Genomic DNA, 17,699 nt, shown 5'->3' with positions numbered 1-17,699 from the left:
AGCTCAGAGACCGTCTCACCCAGCTAGCTACCTTCGCTAAAGAACATCAGCGAATGGCCCAGTCCAGACAAAAAACCTGGTTTGACCGTAATACCAGGACCCGGGAATTTATGGAAGGACAGCAAGTGTTCATGATTACTGCTTCCCCTGCCAACAAGTTTCAAACAGTATGGGAAGGCCCTTATCAGGTTGTCAAGAAAATGAATGACACTAACTATGTTATTGCCCTGGACTCTAGTGGTCAACGACAGAAAACCATCCACATTAACATGCTGAAAGACTACCACGACCGATCTCTGCCTGTTCTAGCTGTCTGCCAACCCCCTAGTGATACTGCTGATGATGAGTATCTCCCCGATCTCCTCCAGGTTGCCCAAGCGGGAGGATCACTGGAACAAGTGCCCCTGGGCTCCCATTTATCGGATATACAAAAGGACGATATTGTCGCCGTACTAAGGCCGAGGGCTGCTGCTTTCTCCTCAAAGCCAGGGAAGACTACTCTCACCAGCCACCATGTGGAAACCCCCGGACAACGCCCCATCCAGCCGGCTGACTACCGGGTTCCAGAGGCTGTTCAAGGCATGATAAAGAACGAACTGGAGGAGACAGGGAGTTATTCAGCCATCTCACAGTTCTTGGGCCTCTCTTGTCGTCCTGGTCCCCAAGAAGGATGGTACAACACGATTCTGTGTTGATTACAGATGATTAAATGATGCCACCAAGAATGATGCTTATCCCATGCCCAGGATTGATGATCTATTGGATCGTCTGGCCAGTGCCCAATTTGTGACCACGTTAGACTTGAGCAAGGGGTACTGGCAGATACCCCTAACGGAGGATGCTTGGGAGCGCACGGCCTTCATTACTCCATTTAGGCTTTTTGAGTTCCTGGGAAAGCCCTTTGGGATGAAAACTGCTCCCGCTACTTTCCAGAGACTGGTAGATCGACTGTTACAACAATGTCAGGACTTTGTCTGTGCTTACTTAGACGACATTGCCATTTTTAACACAACCTGGGAGGAACATCTTAAACTCTTGGGCATAGTGTTAGACTGTATCCTTACTGCAGGACTGACCATTCGCCCTGATAAGTGCCAAATAGGGATGGCTGAGGTGCAGTACCTCAGGCATAGAGTAGGGGGTGGGACGCTAAGGCCTGAGCCTGCCAAGGTGGAACCATTAGCAACTGGTGTAGACCCCAGACTAAAAAGCAGGTACTTGCATTTTTTGGAAATGCTGGTTACTATCGCAAATTTGTTTCTAACTTCAGCACCTTGGCCAAGCCCCTAACCGACCTGACCCGCAAGAACATGCCTAGGAATGTGACGTGGACGACTGCATGCGAGGATGCCTTTTCAGCATTAAAGACCAGCCTCGTCACCGCTCCTGTCTTGGCTGCCCTGGATTATAAGCGCAGGTTCCTCGTGCAGACAGATGCATCCACCTTTGGGATTGGGGCAGTACTTAGCCAAGTGAACGCCGCCGGAGAAGAACATCCTGTTGCTTTTGCCAGTCGGAAACTACTGGATCGGGAAGTTGCCTATGCCACTATTGAAAAGGAGTGCCTTGCCATCGTATGGGCGCTAAAAAAATTGCAGCCATACTTGTATGGCAGAGACTTTACAATTGTTACAGACCACAACCCCCTCACATGGCTGAACCGCGTATCAGGGGACAATGGAAGATTGCTGCGGTGGAGCTTGTCCTTACAAACCTACAGCTTCTCCATCCAATACAAGCGGGGAAGCCAACACCAGAGCACCGATGGACTGTCATGACAAGAAGAACCATAGGCTCCCCTGGCCGACCTACCCCTGCCACTGTACAAGGAACTATAAATGGTTGAGCAATGTGGACTAAAGTGAGCAGGCCAGAGGTCTGTGTAGACCTCATAGCGTGCTCACTTATTATGGGAGGGGAGAGGTTGTGATGGTGTGATAGGCTATGTGGATATCATTTTGTGAATATTTCTATTTCACTTATTTTCATAGTGTTTTTCTTGTATGTCTATAGCCTGACTGTATATGTCTCTTGATGACCCCCTGTAGTTCTTTAAGCCCCAAGGCTCCTTTATTCTCCTCTGGGAGGCCTGGAAACTGCCCCAACCTGTTTGACTACCCATGAACACCAGGAAGGGGGTGGGGAGAACAGGAGCTGGTCAAGTCAGTTCCTGTGTGGAGTGGATCGTGTAAAGACTGCACTTCAGAGAGAAGGACCCATTTTATCCTCTGGTGCTAGAGTTTTGGAATCTCGTCTCCCTGGACATTTTATCCTGTTACTGGACTACATTCTTGTTCTGGACTATTGTATCCTCAGTGTGGTGGATTGATTATGGACCTTCTAATTTTGCCTGTAATAAAGGTCTTGGGATTGTTCACCCTTCCCTCGCTCTGTTGATTGTGTGGTATCGGAGAAGGACCCCATGACACACCAGAGAACTAAACAAGACAACCAAGTCGCAATGTCGGTAGAAGACAAGTTGTTCTTAGAGGTAATGGACAAGGGACTTGTAAAAGATGAGACCAACAGCTGGGTCACACTTTTTCCTTTCAGAACCCACAGACCATGTCTACCGAACAACAGAAATCAAGCATTAAAACGTTTCTCTTCTCTCAAACATAATCTGCAAAGGAAACCGGAGATGAAAGAGCACTTTTTCTCCTTCATGTCAAAAGATTTTTGAGAACTGCCATGCAGAACTAGCTCCCACTCTCAAAGACTCTGACGAATGCTGATTCCTGCCCATGTTTAGCGTATACCACCATAAGAAACCGGGCCAGATTAGAGTGGTGTTTGACTCCAGTGCTAAGTTTGATGATGTCTCCCTGAATGATGTTCTACTGACAGGACCAGACCTCAATAACAAACTGCTGAGAGTACTTATGCGCTTCCGTAAGGATTCCTTTGCTTTCATCGCTGACATCCAGCAAATGTTTCATTGTTTCCTTGTTTGAGAGAGAGACAGGAACTTCCTAAGATTCTTCTGGTACAGAGACAATGATCCTACTAAAGAGGTCACAGAGTATCGCATAAGAGTGCACATTTTTGGCAATAGCCCTTCACCTGCAGTCGCCACTTTTGGACTCAAAAGGTCAGCTCAAGAAGGAGAAACAGAGTACGGATCAGATGTCAGACAATTAATAGAAAAGGACTTTTATGTTTATGACCGTCTGAAAGCCCTGCCTTCAAATGAGACTGCCATCAGTCTTCTCAGGAGAGCCCAAGAGATGCTTGCTTGTTCTAACCTTATGCTTCACAAAATATCCTCAAACAGCCAAGAACTCATGAAAGCATTCCCTTCACAAGATATGTGTAACGGTCTCAGAGACCTGGACCTGGGGTCAGACCCCACACCAATATGCAAGGCAGCCTCGGGTTTCTCTGGAATCTACAGTCAGACACTTTCACCTTTCAGGTCAGCCAGGAAGAAAAGCCTTTCACACACAGAGGTGTCCTGTCTACCAGCAACAGCCTGTACGATCCCTTGGGTTTTGCAGCTCCTGTTACTATACAAAGCAAAGCCTTACAAGAGACTTAACTAAGGAAATATCTGACTCGGATGCACCTCTGCCACCTTATAAGAGAATCCAGTGGCAAGTATGGAAGATCTCTTTAGTAGCCCTCTCCAACCTGAACGTTCCAAGACCATACACCCCTGTGCCGTCTACAGAAATACAAAGCCAAAGACTGTACGTATTTGCAGATGCTTCTGTCAAATCAATTGCTGCTGTTGCCTATCTCAAAACTGTAGACTCCAAATGTCAGAGCTACATTGGACTCATTATGGGGAAGGCCAAACTTGCTCCACAACCAGAGAATACTATACCAAGGTTAGAGCTTTGTGCTGCAGTCTTACCCGTTGAGTTAGCAGAGTTCATTGCATCCGAGATGGAAAAAAACCTGACACAGGTCAAGTTCTACTCAGACAGCAAAGTAATCCTGGAATACATCCACAATGAAACTAGAAGATTCTATGTTTATGTCAACAAAAGAGTGCTACGAATTAGGAGATCAGTTCATCCCAAACAGTGGCATTACATTCCCACGGACCAAAATCCTGCAGATCACGCAACTAGAGCAGTTGACGCAAGTCAACTAGGAAGCACAACATGGCTCTCAGGACCAAAACTATTGTACACTGAGGAACGTTTTCCAGACACCTTTGAACTAGTGAGAGAGGACTCAGATGCTGAAATCTGCCCTCAGGTGTCTACACTTTGTACATTGACTCCAGCTACTCTCCTAACCCAGAAAACATGACTATCCAGTGCCCCTCCAGGAGGATTCGATGCCAAGGACCTCTACAAGCGCCAATGGAGACAGGTACAAAGTCTTGCCAATACATTCTGGGACAGGTGGCGCAAACAGTATTTGTCTACCCTGCAGCCACGGATGAAGTGGCAATCTACCAGACCTAATCTGAGGATTGGTGACCTCATCCTTGTGAAAGACCGTTAAGTCCACCGAAACCAGTGGCCACTTGGTCTAGTAACCGCAACATTCCCGAGTAAGGATGGCAACTTCCGCAAAGTTGAACTGAGGATGGCCAAAGGAAATGAACTTAAGACATTCTTCAGAACAGTAACCGAACTGGTCCTATTGTTTTGTCGGAGAAAAAGGACAGTGACATCCGTTTGATGCCAGATGGGGAGTGTTCTGTCTCCGACATCTGATTCATAATCCTCTTTTATCTGCTTGTTAATGTTTTCAGTGTTTTTGGCTCCATCTAGTGACCAAAGTCATAACCGCAGCGTTATTTTAGTTTTACTTTCACTTTGCTTGTACTTTTCCCTTCATGGTAGTGCATTCTGGTAAGGTTGCAATGCATCCTGGTAGCTCTTGCAAAGGATTATGGTTAGTTCAGCCTCCATTTCCCTCCAGTTCTCCATTTTCCTTCTGCCTGCATTCAGAAAGCATCTCATTTCTCTTCTCCCCTTGTGATAGCATCTCTGGTATGTATTTATACTTCCTGCATCTAATTATTGTCTCTGATTAGCCTGGTTAATTAGTCCTTCCCCTGGTTGGCTATTAATGCAGATGTTGATTTATAATGTATTATGTATAATATGTATCTCTGATGTACCCCGTACTGACTGATTGTATATATTAAGTTTTGCTTGCAGTTTCACCACGCATCAATATACCATCACGTTCAATAAAGCACAGATTCAACTACAGTCTCCTTATTGGACCCCGGTATAGCAGTTTAGCTGCCTGTATAGCTACTTGAATTCTGCTTCATTTAGTGAGGACAGAACATGTGTCATGGCTAAAGAAACGGCAAGCAAGGACAAGGGGCTGGCAGTAGGGTGGAGTAAAAAAGAGGGTTCTGTAGTAATCTACAAAATCCAATAGTGCAAAAGCAACTGGCCTAAGCTATGGACCACATCAAACTTGGAGAGCGATCCAACCCTATGGGAAATTTTCTCAATAGTTGCATCACTTGAGATATGGGTTACTCAGCTGAGAAACGCGAACATTCAGTTTCAAACAAAAAATATGAGAACCACAAAGAACTTGAACCATATATCAGCTACATCCTTGCCCATATTCACTCTTTTACGCCGGCTAGCGCGGCTATGTTTGGAAAACAATATTTGGTGTCAAGCCACTTTAGTGGCGGAGGCAGACGATAATCTCATTAACTCACTGTTATCTACGGATTGGCAGGCCTTCAGAATCCAGCTTCCCAACGCACAACCTTGTTGTATTCAGTGTCCACCATCCCTATGGGACACAGTAGCCAATCACTGATGCCCTTAATCAACGCCTCCATTTCACTGGCTGCCTGCAGGTTTATGGTAACGCTTGGGTGGAGTGGTGCTCATTAATTCAGGGAAGGCCAGTCGATAAGTGCGACCGAGCAAGAGGCGTAGTGACAATGCAATTTTTGGTCCGGCTGAGGAAAAGAGGGGCGTCGGGTACATCGGCAAAATGGAAATTATCGGGATTAGCCTTTTTCTTTCAACTAATGGGGTTGGCCGATGTAGCAAAGCTATTTTTTCATTAAGAAAGCCATTGAAGGCTGGAAAAGGCTTCAACCGAGTCAAACATGTCATCACTAGAGTTGAGCGACTTTGGTCGGATCGGGTTTCATGAAACAAAATTTGAGTTGGATGAAACTGGTCCGACTAGGGCAAAAAAAGTCGGAGTTTCATCCGAAACCCGACCCCAATGCAAATCAATGGGGAATAAAAGTCGGTATTGAGCAGATGACATTCATCCACTCAATGCTGACTTTTATTCCCCATTGACTTGCATTGGGGTTGGGTTTCGGACAAAACTCTGACTTTTTTTTGCCCTAGTCGGACGACTTTCATCCGACTCAAATTTTGTTTCATGAAACTCGATCCGACCAAAGTCGCTCAACTCTAGTCATCACCCATTTCATTGAGACTACTGCATGACATTATTTCAATATCCCCATTGGTTTGCAAATCGCAATATGAGGCAATCCTCATATCTGCAGCTTTCGCTATCGCCTTTTTCGGTGCACTGCGCATTAGCGAGTTGTTACCGCAGTCAAAAAATGCGTCGGAAGGCGGTTTAATTAATGAGGATATAGTCATATGCAGCGACGCTCTGTGCATTTGAGGGCGAAAATCCAAGTGCGATACCACCGGTAGGGGCACGAGAGTCTTGGTTAACTCAGCAGATGGCCCAGTATGCCCGCTAAGAATAGTCAAAAGATACATGGTAGTAAGTCACACAAGCAGATTTCTTCTCTCTCATACAGACGGGTGCCCTCTTAGGCTGGTTTCACACTTGCATTTTTTTGCGCTGCATTTTTTTTCCTATATTTAACATGGGTGCGCATTGGTATGCATTTTTATGCGTTTGTATGTGTTTTTCGTGCGCTGCGTTTTTTTCCAGTGTGTGTCCATAATTTCCAGACGCTACATGTTGCATTTTTTGATCCGCCCATCCACTTTAAAAAACGCGTACGCACGTATGTGCACGTTTTGCGCCAAAAATTAACATTAGAGTCTATGGGTGCGCATATGTGCGCATTGGCATGCAGACGTATTCGTTTTTTTGCGCATGCGTTTTTTAGGTCAAGATTATCTAGACACATGATAAAACCCACCCCCTCCAAAAAAAATGTCTATATAAAAGTAGGTGCCTGCCAGAACTGTACCACAACTATAGAGACAGCCTGGAGAGCAGACAGACTGCAAAAGAAGACACCATTTTCAATTCCAGCTTCAGCGGCAAGAATGTGAGTATTATTACATCTAATGTATGCCTGTCCTTTTAAATTGTGCATGTACTAATGCTTTGTATTATTTTTTCATGCAGTATGTCTTCGGAATCGGAATATTCACCATCCCGGCAGGAACTGGCGCAAGCAGACCATGAGGTGATTATTTTCGTGCGTTTGGTAAGTATATCTGCTGCTTCTAAAAATATATAACATTTTTTTTTTTTTTTTTTCAGACATCGTCATCTTCAGTGGACGCGACTACTGAGGGCGAACAGCATGAGCAGCCAAGCCAAGTCCCGGTGGTGATACGGAATGTAAGTATCAAATGATTTGTAATGTCCTTTATTTTTTATCTTCTATCTTTCCTCTTTTCTGGATCTTTTTTAACTTTCTATTCACACAAAATTCAAATATTCTAATGAATGTTTTTTCTCTAGGTTCCACAACGGGATGAAGATGTCTACCTGGATAATGAGTACCTTATCCGCATGGTCCAGGAGCGTGCCCCGTTGTGGGACAGCCGTGACCAGCTGTACAAGGACAATGTGGTGACCCGGCGGCTATGGAATAAGGTGGCCGCAGCATTGATGGATGTCTGGGACAGCACCCCTGCAACCTCCAAAAAGGCGTTTAGTAAGTATTTCCCTGTTCTGTTATGCCGCAGTGACTATTGTCCTTGATGGCACTGTTGGGGTTCCTGCTAGATATATTCTAGCAGGAAACCCAACAGTGTCATCTGGCTCAACAGTGACTGCTTTGGGTATTGTGTTGCTGTATTGTACCACATTGACTCTTGTCCGTGATGGCACTGTTGGGTTTCCTGCTAGATATATTCTAGCAGGAAACCCAACAATGTCATCTGGCTCAAAAGTGACTGCTTTGGATATTGTATTGCTGTATTGTACCGCATTGACTCTTGTTCATGATTGCACTGTTGGGTTTCCTGCTAGATATATTCTAGCAGGAAAGGAAACCCAACAGTGTCATCTGGCTCAAAAGTGACTGCTTTGGGTATTGTATTGCTGTATTGTGCCGCATTGACTCTTGTTCGTGATGGCACTGTTGGGTTTAATGATAGCATATATCGTGCATCATACACAATTGTTAAATGTTGTTTGTTTGTTTTTCCAACAGTGAACAAAGTCCGAACACGTTGGCGCTCGATCAAGGACCACTTCAATGCTGATGCTCGTGCTGAGGGGCAGGGTCGCAGTGGTTCAGCGGCAAGGACCAGAACAAAATACCGGTACTATCAAGCTTTGCCGTTCCTAAGACCGGTCCTTGCCACCAGAGCGTAAGTATTATAATTTTTGATTTTTATTTTTATTAATCTGTGTTTTTCTATTCCACAGCTGATGCTTCTTGTAAATGCATGATAGTAATGTTTTTCCTTTCTTCCACAGCACCAGGAGCAGCACCCTGCAACCCGCCCCTGGAGCGGTCCTTCATCGGACAACCTCGGACCTGTCTCAGCCATCCAACAGCCAGGAAGCACCTTGCACGTCTGCAACACGGACAGCTGCTGACCAGGAAGCTGGTCAATCAGGTGTTTCCCTGTCCCAGGTCTCTGCCACTGGTTATGCGGGCACTACCCGCCAGCGGCAGAGGGCCTTGGACAGGAATGTCTTGCCCGAGTTTATGCACTTGAGCGAGGCCTTTAATGCCAGCCTCAAATCGCTGTCAGATAGAGTGGAAAGCGCTTTTTCACTCATGGAACGTTGTTTTAACCACATGGAACACCGCTTCCACTCTGTCGAACAGCGCCTTGACCGCCGACCTCAACAGACCAGCGCACCATTTTTTCAGTAAAATTGAAAAGGGCATGGCGGAACACCTTAGTCCTGAGCAACAGCTGAGGGTGCTGCAGGCCTGCAACAATGATTTCTTGCAGGCTATGCAGCAGAATCGGTACGGGCAGCAGTCAGTGGTGTCATTTCCAACTGTGCCACCATTGACTCGCTTCACCTCACTACCGACTTGTGCAGCATACCACTGCACGGACACCTCTATTCAAAGCCAGGACACCCACAGTTACACCACCACAAGTCTAAGTGCTGCTGGTCACTTAACCGACACCACCATGGCAAGTCCTGCTCCTGTCTGGAGCACCACCGCCACCCCCATGCATGCTTGGAGCACAGCCACCGTGATCACTCCTCAAACATGGAACAGCCCTGCTGCCAACACTACTAGCCCTGCCACCTCCACTCCGCAAACCTGGACCATCACTGCCGCCACCAGTCCTCCTGCAAGGATGAGCACTGCCACTGCCACCACAGAGCATCAGCAGCTGCCACAACAACAGCAGCAGCAGCAGGCACAGCAGCAGCAGCCACAGCAGCAGACAGGGGACCCACATTCCTTATTTGCCCCAAGTTCCAGGCGGGGCCAACAATCAAGGCAGGCATTGGGCCCAAGGAGGTCCCTGCAGGCCAGTTAAAAACAGTTAGGACCACTGTCGTTGAACCTCTGTCCTCTCCTCCTAGTGTGTCTAGCTCCATTCCCATCACTGGCCTCCCTTCCCCCACAAGTTTTGTTACCCCTTCCCCTAGAACACCTTCATCCACTATAAGCTGTTCATCTTCACTGCACACCCCCAACTTGCAATCATCTGCCACCAAACGCAGAAAAAAATAAAGTTTGCTATAATTTTTTTGGTTAAAAATAAATTTAAATTTCTGGTTTACCATAACAAAGTTTGATTAATATTTTTTGCGCCACCTACACACACTGCGCCGTACACACAATGCGCCTTAAACTTTGCAAGGTGTCATAAAAAGTGTTTTGAGGATGGGCTGTTTTTACCATCCTCATTTCACTTATTGTGATACCAGGCCAGGGTGATTATAGATATACCTTGTAATTAACAACATACTCTTACTAAGTGTGTGTTGAATCAACTGATGGGTAAAATACACGTCATATGGCCAATACCCAGGCCTATGGCCAATACCCAGGCCTAGTATCATAACTATTTATCAATCATGGGCAGGTGAATACACATATGATGTTTAACCTGCAGCGTCGCTTACGTACCAATATATTTCACGCAGACTAGCGATGCTGCAGTTTAACTCGTATGTTTATTTACCTGCCCAGGTGTGAGAACATCATGAATTCACAGGTATACATGGGAAGTTGTTTATTGTATTGGAGTGTAAAAAGACATAGTGCACTTGGTACAGGTATCAAAACAGGTTTTTATTAACATAGACACACGAAAACATTTTTACACCATTTCATCTTGCCAGTGCACCCGTCCTACATCAGAGATAAAGTAGGCCGCAAATTGGTCCCTCATTTGGCCAACTTCAACGGATGACCAGAGAGGGTGCTATGTGAATTCAGGCAATGGGTTAGGAGCAGCATCATAGAGTTCAAAAGTCAGGTGCTCTTTAGCCATCACAAAATTATGTAGAACCACACACGCCTTAACCACCTCATCCACTGTTTCAAGTTTAAGATTAATGGCTGTGCCGAGAATTCGCCATCTGGAGACAAGAATCCCAAAAGCACACTCTACAGTTCTTCTGGCCCTGGTCAGCCTGTAATTAAAGATTTTTTTGGTGTGGTCCAAGTCACGGCTGGAGTAGGGTTTCAGTAGGTTTGCGCACATTTGAAAAGCCTCATCCCCAACCATTACAAAGGACAGTGGCGGAGCTTCGGTGTGGGGAAGAGGCCATGGCATAGGGAAATTAAATTGGTTGCCATACAACCTCCGGCCCATGTCTGAGTTTTTAAAAGCCTGGGAGTCATTACCACAGCCAAATGCTCCAATGTCCACTATAACAAACATACATCCGGCATCCGCAATGGCCATGAGTACTGTTGAAAAGTACTTTTTGTAATTATAGTACTCCGATCCAGTTCTTTTGGGTTTGATGATCCGTATGTGTTTACCATAAACAGCTCCCAAACAGTTGGGGAAATTGCAGACTGTCCAGAATTTGTCAGCAATTTCCATCCACTTTTCAGCGGTGGGCAGGGGCATAAATTCTGGACAAAGAACGTTCCAGAGAGCCCGGCAGGTGTCCACAACAATTCCAGACAAGGTGGAGATTCCAATACGGTACTGGAAGTATAGTGAAGATAGGGTCTCTCCAGTCGCGAGGAATCTGCGAAACAGAGAAAGAAGTAAAATTAATATTTCTGTATATGGTTTTTTAAAACAATAAAATAAAAAATTAGTACATTCAAGAAAAATAATTTGGCCAGGTTTTGATTAGTACATGTCACAAAAAAAAAAAAGCAGACACCCCCCCCTTGGTTTTTAAATATTACGTACCGTAATGTCACCAGGAGCCGTTCCTCAGGAGGAATCGCATGACGGAGCTGTGTGTCCTGTCTCCGGATGGATTCTTGGACATGAGCAAGCAAATCCCTGAAGCTTTCTTGGGACATCCGGATATAAGCTGTAAATTTATCCGAGTTTGCCTGGAGCTCGCTGTAGAGGGTGTGGTACGCCCCACGGCTCTCCCGGAGTTCAACAATCGGATGTATCCACAAACACCACCACTGCCGTCTTCGCTGTCTCTCTCTCTTCCTTTGTTCAAGGCAAGCAACTGCATATGCCCTAGCAATCGCGATGTCCAAATCCAAGTTGAAGTGAAAACTCTTCCAGCGCAGATCCATGTTGACACGAGAAAAATCAAGCAAATGTGAAGAATACGGCTGTAGACAGGGTCTATATATTACCATTCCACACCGCCACTGATGTCTCATTGGTGGTATGTGTTGCAAGATTATTATCTTGATTTTTTTTGGTGAAGACAAACAATGTGCAAAAAAACGCAAACGCATTGAAAACGCATGCAAACGCATACAAACGCTGTGTTTTTTTGCTTAATGTGCACAAAAATGCTGCAAAAAAAGGCAGTGTTTGTATGCGTTTGTATGCATTTTTTTAATGCGTTTGTGTGCGCAAAAAACGCAGTGCAAAAAAACGAAAGTGTGAAAGTAGCCTTACCAAGTGTCAACTTCAGGCAATTTTCGTGTTATGCTTAGAAAAAAATGATGCTAATCCGAAGGAGTACGGAACACATTCTTTCCGAATTGGGGCAGCCACCGAAGCACCTAGGGCAGGAGTATCGGAGGCCAAAGTGCAGAGAATGGGTCAATGGAAATCCGCTTGCTTCGCCAGATACATAAGACCTGATTTGCTGAAGTAATACATTTTATCTTTGAAACAATGCAGATTGAGGGGGCACCACAGAACAATCTGAAAGGGGATCCAACCTCAGCCTATAGTAACAATAGTTCAAACCCAGCAAAAAGAAAAGTATAGGCCGAAAAGTGGTGATCACCACGCGCATGAAAATAGTACATAGAAATTTTATTAGACATATAGAAACACACAAAAACCATTAAAAACATTAAAATGGTCACACATGTGACACAAGGAGACAGTACATAGGCTTATAATAAAGCCAATACCCTTGGGGCTCAAAAGTGTGCAAAATATAAACAGCATACCATCACAAAAAGAGGAATGATAATCAGTCCACTGTTTGTACATATATCTGGGCATAAACCACACACACATATATATATATATATATATATATATAATAAATATATATATATCTATTAGGCTACTTTCACACATCAGGTTTTCGGCGTCAGGCGCGATCCGGCGTCGTGCCGGAACGCCGGATCCGGCAAATGTTTAGTAAAACCGGATGTGACGGATCCGGTTTTCTGCCGGATCCGTCTTGTTCTTGACAGACAAAACCGGATCCGTCTCATCTGGTTCATCCGTTTTTCTATCCGTTTTTCGACGGATTACGCCGGATCCAGTTTTTAAAATTGACCCTTGTGGCCTTCCGAACGGGATTGGCTACTGGAAAACTATATATAGAGTGTTCCTACAGCCCTTCTTTGACAGGTTGTCGAGGAGAAAGTGCAGGTTGGAGAGAAGAGCAAGTTACTGGCGAAGATGGATGTTGTGATTGGAAATATTTTGAAGAATTTGGCGGATTTTATAGCGGAGGCGAATCGTTTGAGAGTGATTGTTCTGGAGAAGGAGAGAGCGAGACAGCAGCGCATCAGGCATCGTAGACGACGTTTGTGGATCCACCCCATCACAGCCAAGAGAATGACGCGTGGGGTCTATTCTACACTCTGCATGGACCTTCGACGAAACCCGGATAAATTTTTTGGATATGTTCGGATGAAAATGGAGAATTTTGATTACTTGGTGGAGCGCATTGCACACCTCATAAGAAAAGCAGACACCTATTGCCGCTTCTCTGTTTCACCCGCAGAGCGTCTGATGGTGACTTTAAGGTAAGCCACATTTATTGGATGTGATCGCATCAGAGCACACTTTCACTGCAATCTTGTTGGTGGTAGTTTGTATCTCCAAGTGTTATAGCTGAGTTTTGGTATGTAAGGCTGTGATTTTAAACTTAATTGATTGTTTTTTAATTCCCCACAGATTTCTTGCAACTGGAGAATCCCTTTCGTCACTGCATTTCCAGTACAGACTCGGGATTTCCACCATATCAGGAATAGTGAAGTACACATGCCGTGCACTGTGGGACTCCTTAGCTGAAGAGTTTTTACCAGAGCCCACAACAGAGAGGTGGATTGAAATTGCTGACAAGTTTCAACAGATATGTCAGTTTCCCAACTGCTTGGGCGCTGTGGACGGGAAACATATCTGCATTGTAAAGCCAGCCGGATCGGGATCGGAATATTTCAATTACAAGAAATATTTTTCAATTGTCCTCATGGCCATCGCTGACGCGGAATACAAATTTATTGCTGTGGATATTGGGGCCTATGGCCGCTCCAATGACTCTCAAGTTTTCAAACTGTCTGCCATGGGGCGTAAACTGTATGGAAACACCTTCCATTTCCCACCCCCTAGACCGCTGCCGCAAAGATCTGGTCCACCTATGCCATTTGTCTGTGTAGGGAATGAAGCCTTCCAGCTGTCAGAACACCTTTTGAAACCATACTCTAGCAGAGGATTGACAAGACCAAAACGCATTTTTAATTACCGCCTCACAAGAGCAAGAAGAATGGTTGAATGTACCTTTGGTATTCTGACAGCCAAATGGCGGGTCCTATTGACTGCGATCAACCTCAAGACAGAAACTGTTGACGAGGTGATTAAAGCTTGCGTGGTACTCCACAATTTTGTTATCTGCAAGGAACCCATTTCCATTGAGGACACCTCTGAAGAAACCACCTTGCAAGATTACCATGACATTACCACTAGAAGTTCTGTGACGGTTTCAGTAATGAGGGACAATTTTGCACTATACTTTATGTCACCTCAAGGCAGAGTACACTGGCAGGATGACAGAGTGTGAAAGATTTGTGCCCTAACCAAACTTGTGTACCTTCTGTACCAACAGTATATACCTTTGCCAACCAAAGTTGGCTATCTTGTCATGGCCTCTATTTTTAGCTTTAGGCCACAGGTGTGTACCTGGTTGTGTTTTATGCAAAGTATTTCACCTTTTAACAAAAGTTGTGTACATTGTTATGAAATCACCAACAATAAACACAACTTTTTAGGTGAAATACTTTGCTTCAAACACAACCAGGAACACAACTGTGGCAAAAAGCTAAAATTTACCCACAGTTATATACCTGGTTTTGAATACCTTTTTACCTTTTAAATACCCTTTATTTAATCTTTTTTTTAAACATATTTCGCCGCAGAAAGAAATGACAGACAACCAGTGTAAACAATAATTTAACTTTTATTTAAAATATTTTTTTGTTTGTAAACTGTTTTTAAAGTTAAAAAAACTTTTTTAATAAAGGTTTGAAAAAAAACTGGGCATTTTTATTACAAAACACATCATAAATCTGTGTAGTGTGGGGTGGAAATACTGCTGGAGGGGCTGCGGGACACTTCGACACTGGGAGTGTGAAGAGAGGATTGGGATCGTGGTGGGGAAGGAACAGTTAGAGGTGATGGTGTGGAAAAAGCTACAGAATGGGTGGACATGTGGGAGGCAGAAGAGGTGGTGGGCGGTGGAGTGGAGGGTTGGGCAGGGACTGTAGGAGCAGATGATGTTGATGGAAAGTTGTATGGGGAAGGAGTTTGGTACGGGGAAGGAGTTTGGTACGGGGAAGGAGTTTGGTATGGGGAAGGAGTTTGGTACGGGGCAGGTTGCTGGAAGTGGGGAGATGTCTGGTACTGGGGAGGTTGCTGCTACTGGGGAGGTTGCTGGTACTGGGGAGGTTGCTGGTAAGTAATAGGAGGGGGAGGATGGAAAGTGGCTGGAGGGGGTGCAGATGTAATAGGAGGGGGAGGATGGAAAGTGGCTGGAGGGGGTGCAGGTGGAGGAACTACAGTGGTGGGAGGTGGAGGTTGGGAGGTAACCTGCTGTAGAGCACCGTGGCACGAATGCATTACATGCATCTGCTGGGTAGGAGATAGTGTTGCCATGCGCTCCACAACAGACCTGAAAAAGGTGTGGTTTGGCGAAGATCTTGCTTCTGAATGCATGGTTTGCAGAAGTGTCTTCACCTCCAGAATGCTGGAGTTGATCTGCTGAAAGCCTGCAGAGATTTGCTCTGACAAGACTTTTAGACAGTTCTGGAAAGATGCATTCAGATGCAAGAACTCTGGCGCATAACTCTTTTCCTGACCCCTCTGCCGCTGCCGCCCAGTACCCGCAGGTGTACTAGAGGTGGCAGGGGCAGAAGGGTGGGGTAAAGGGAAAGCGATCTCCTCACCAGCAGCTTCATGTAATGTAGGCGGCCACGATGCTCCTGTGCTGGTGGATGGGACAGATGGGTCGAATGTGTGGGAAGGCTGGGAAGGTGCAGATGTACCGGGGCGGTCGAAGTGTCCCTCGGTGCCGGTCTCCTCAGGGATCGCCTCAGAAGGGTCCAATCGTGCAGGCTCCCGAGTGCTGCTCACCGTGCTGTGGAATAAAGAGAAAAAAAAACAATTAAAATAGTGACATGGTATGGCCCTGGCTGAAAAAAAAAAGTTACATCTAAACATTTTTTTTGTCACATGCGGTGTGTAATATTTACCTTCTGGTGAGCATTGTCTCCCGGAGGAACGACAGGGCTCGTGCGTACTTGTACTTGCTCCTGCGTCCTCCAGATCCACTCGGGGCCCGCATCTCTTTATTGAACTCCTTCTTGAAACGATCCCTCACAGACCGTCACCGCTTCACAATTCTCTCCCCTGAAACGAGAAAGGACAAAGTGGTTAGTATACAACATCAGTGTTTCCCAAACTCCAGTCCTCATGGTCCCCAGGGGTCATGTTTTCAGGATTTCCAAAGTAAATAGAAATCCTGAACACATGATCCGTGGGGACCACGAGGACTGGAGTTCGGGAAACACTGGTTTAAATCAAGCAACCGGTACTGTATATACTTACGCTCTTTAATCTGGGCCCGAGCTTCGAGGTCCTCCCAGCGGTCCACAAGGAGCGAACAGATTTCCTCCCAGAGTCGTCGGGTAACGATCAGGTCAGCGTGGCGGCGGTCAGCCATATTCCAGAGCGGCTCCCTTTCTCTGACGAGATCGATGAGGCGGTCCACATCAATCCCTCCATCCTCACCGTCAGAGTCGGGAGCACGCTGTGAAGGCTGTTAAAGAAAAAGACAAAAATAACATAATTAGCCTCCACAAAAGAAATGAAATAAAAAGTGCAAAAAAAAAAAGCAAAAATATTTATACTTACACGCTGGTGACCGCCGCGTTGCTGTCGCCGACGACCCTGGGAGGCACTGCGAGGACCTCTTGGCCGAGCACCAGATTGGGAAGACTAGAGAAGAAAACAAAAAATGTTATGTCTTTGGATGTAGGCATTTGTTTGCTGTGTGTGGTCTGCAGAACATTGTTTTCTATGTGTTGTGTGTAGTGTGATGTTGTGTTTCTGCGTTTGATGCAAAAAACTTACCAATTGTGAGCCCACTCCAAGTGTCTGTCCACCCCTTCCTTCTTCTTCTGGGAGCTCCTCTTCATCTTGTGATTCCTGTTTTGAAATAAAAGGCAATGAATACACATATATTACAGAGATGATGGATTTTGGAAATAAAAGCTTACCGTCAAACGCTGACGATGCGAGGGAGGGCTCCCAGAAGAAGATGTGCTGTCTTCCTCATGGCCAGACTCCATGGCTGTGGGTGGTGTTTCTGCTGCTGCCATTGCTGCTGCTGCTGCATCTATTGGGCGGCTGTTGAATAAAGAGAAACAAAGGGCCAATGAATATCTTGATATTCCATAGCCCTAGTTTGGAGGAATGGGGGATTTGATAATTACCGTCTCTCATCTGCTGCTGGACTCCCCTCCCGTTGTTCAGCATGCTGCTCCATTTGGGGTAGTGCTGATGGTGCTGCTGCTGTAGATGTCTGCTGCCTTCTCCTGCTCCTGGTTCTTGGCTTGGGTGGCATGTTGGGTGTGGCTGAGGGTCCCACTGTCTTGCTTTTATATATGTCTTGTGGGCAGAGCTACTGAGCATGCTCAGACCAAAGAAACCGGATCCGGCCGCCGGATCCAGCTGTCGCCA

Source organism: Dendrobates tinctorius, unplaced genomic scaffold, assembly GCF_039654945.1.
Source record: "Dendrobates tinctorius isolate UK_male_01 unplaced genomic scaffold, ASM3965494v1 ptg000254l, whole genome shotgun sequence".
Lineage (NCBI taxonomy): Eukaryota > Metazoa > Chordata > Amphibia > Anura > Dendrobatidae > Dendrobates > Dendrobates tinctorius.
This window is presented reverse-complemented; position numbering follows the sequence as displayed.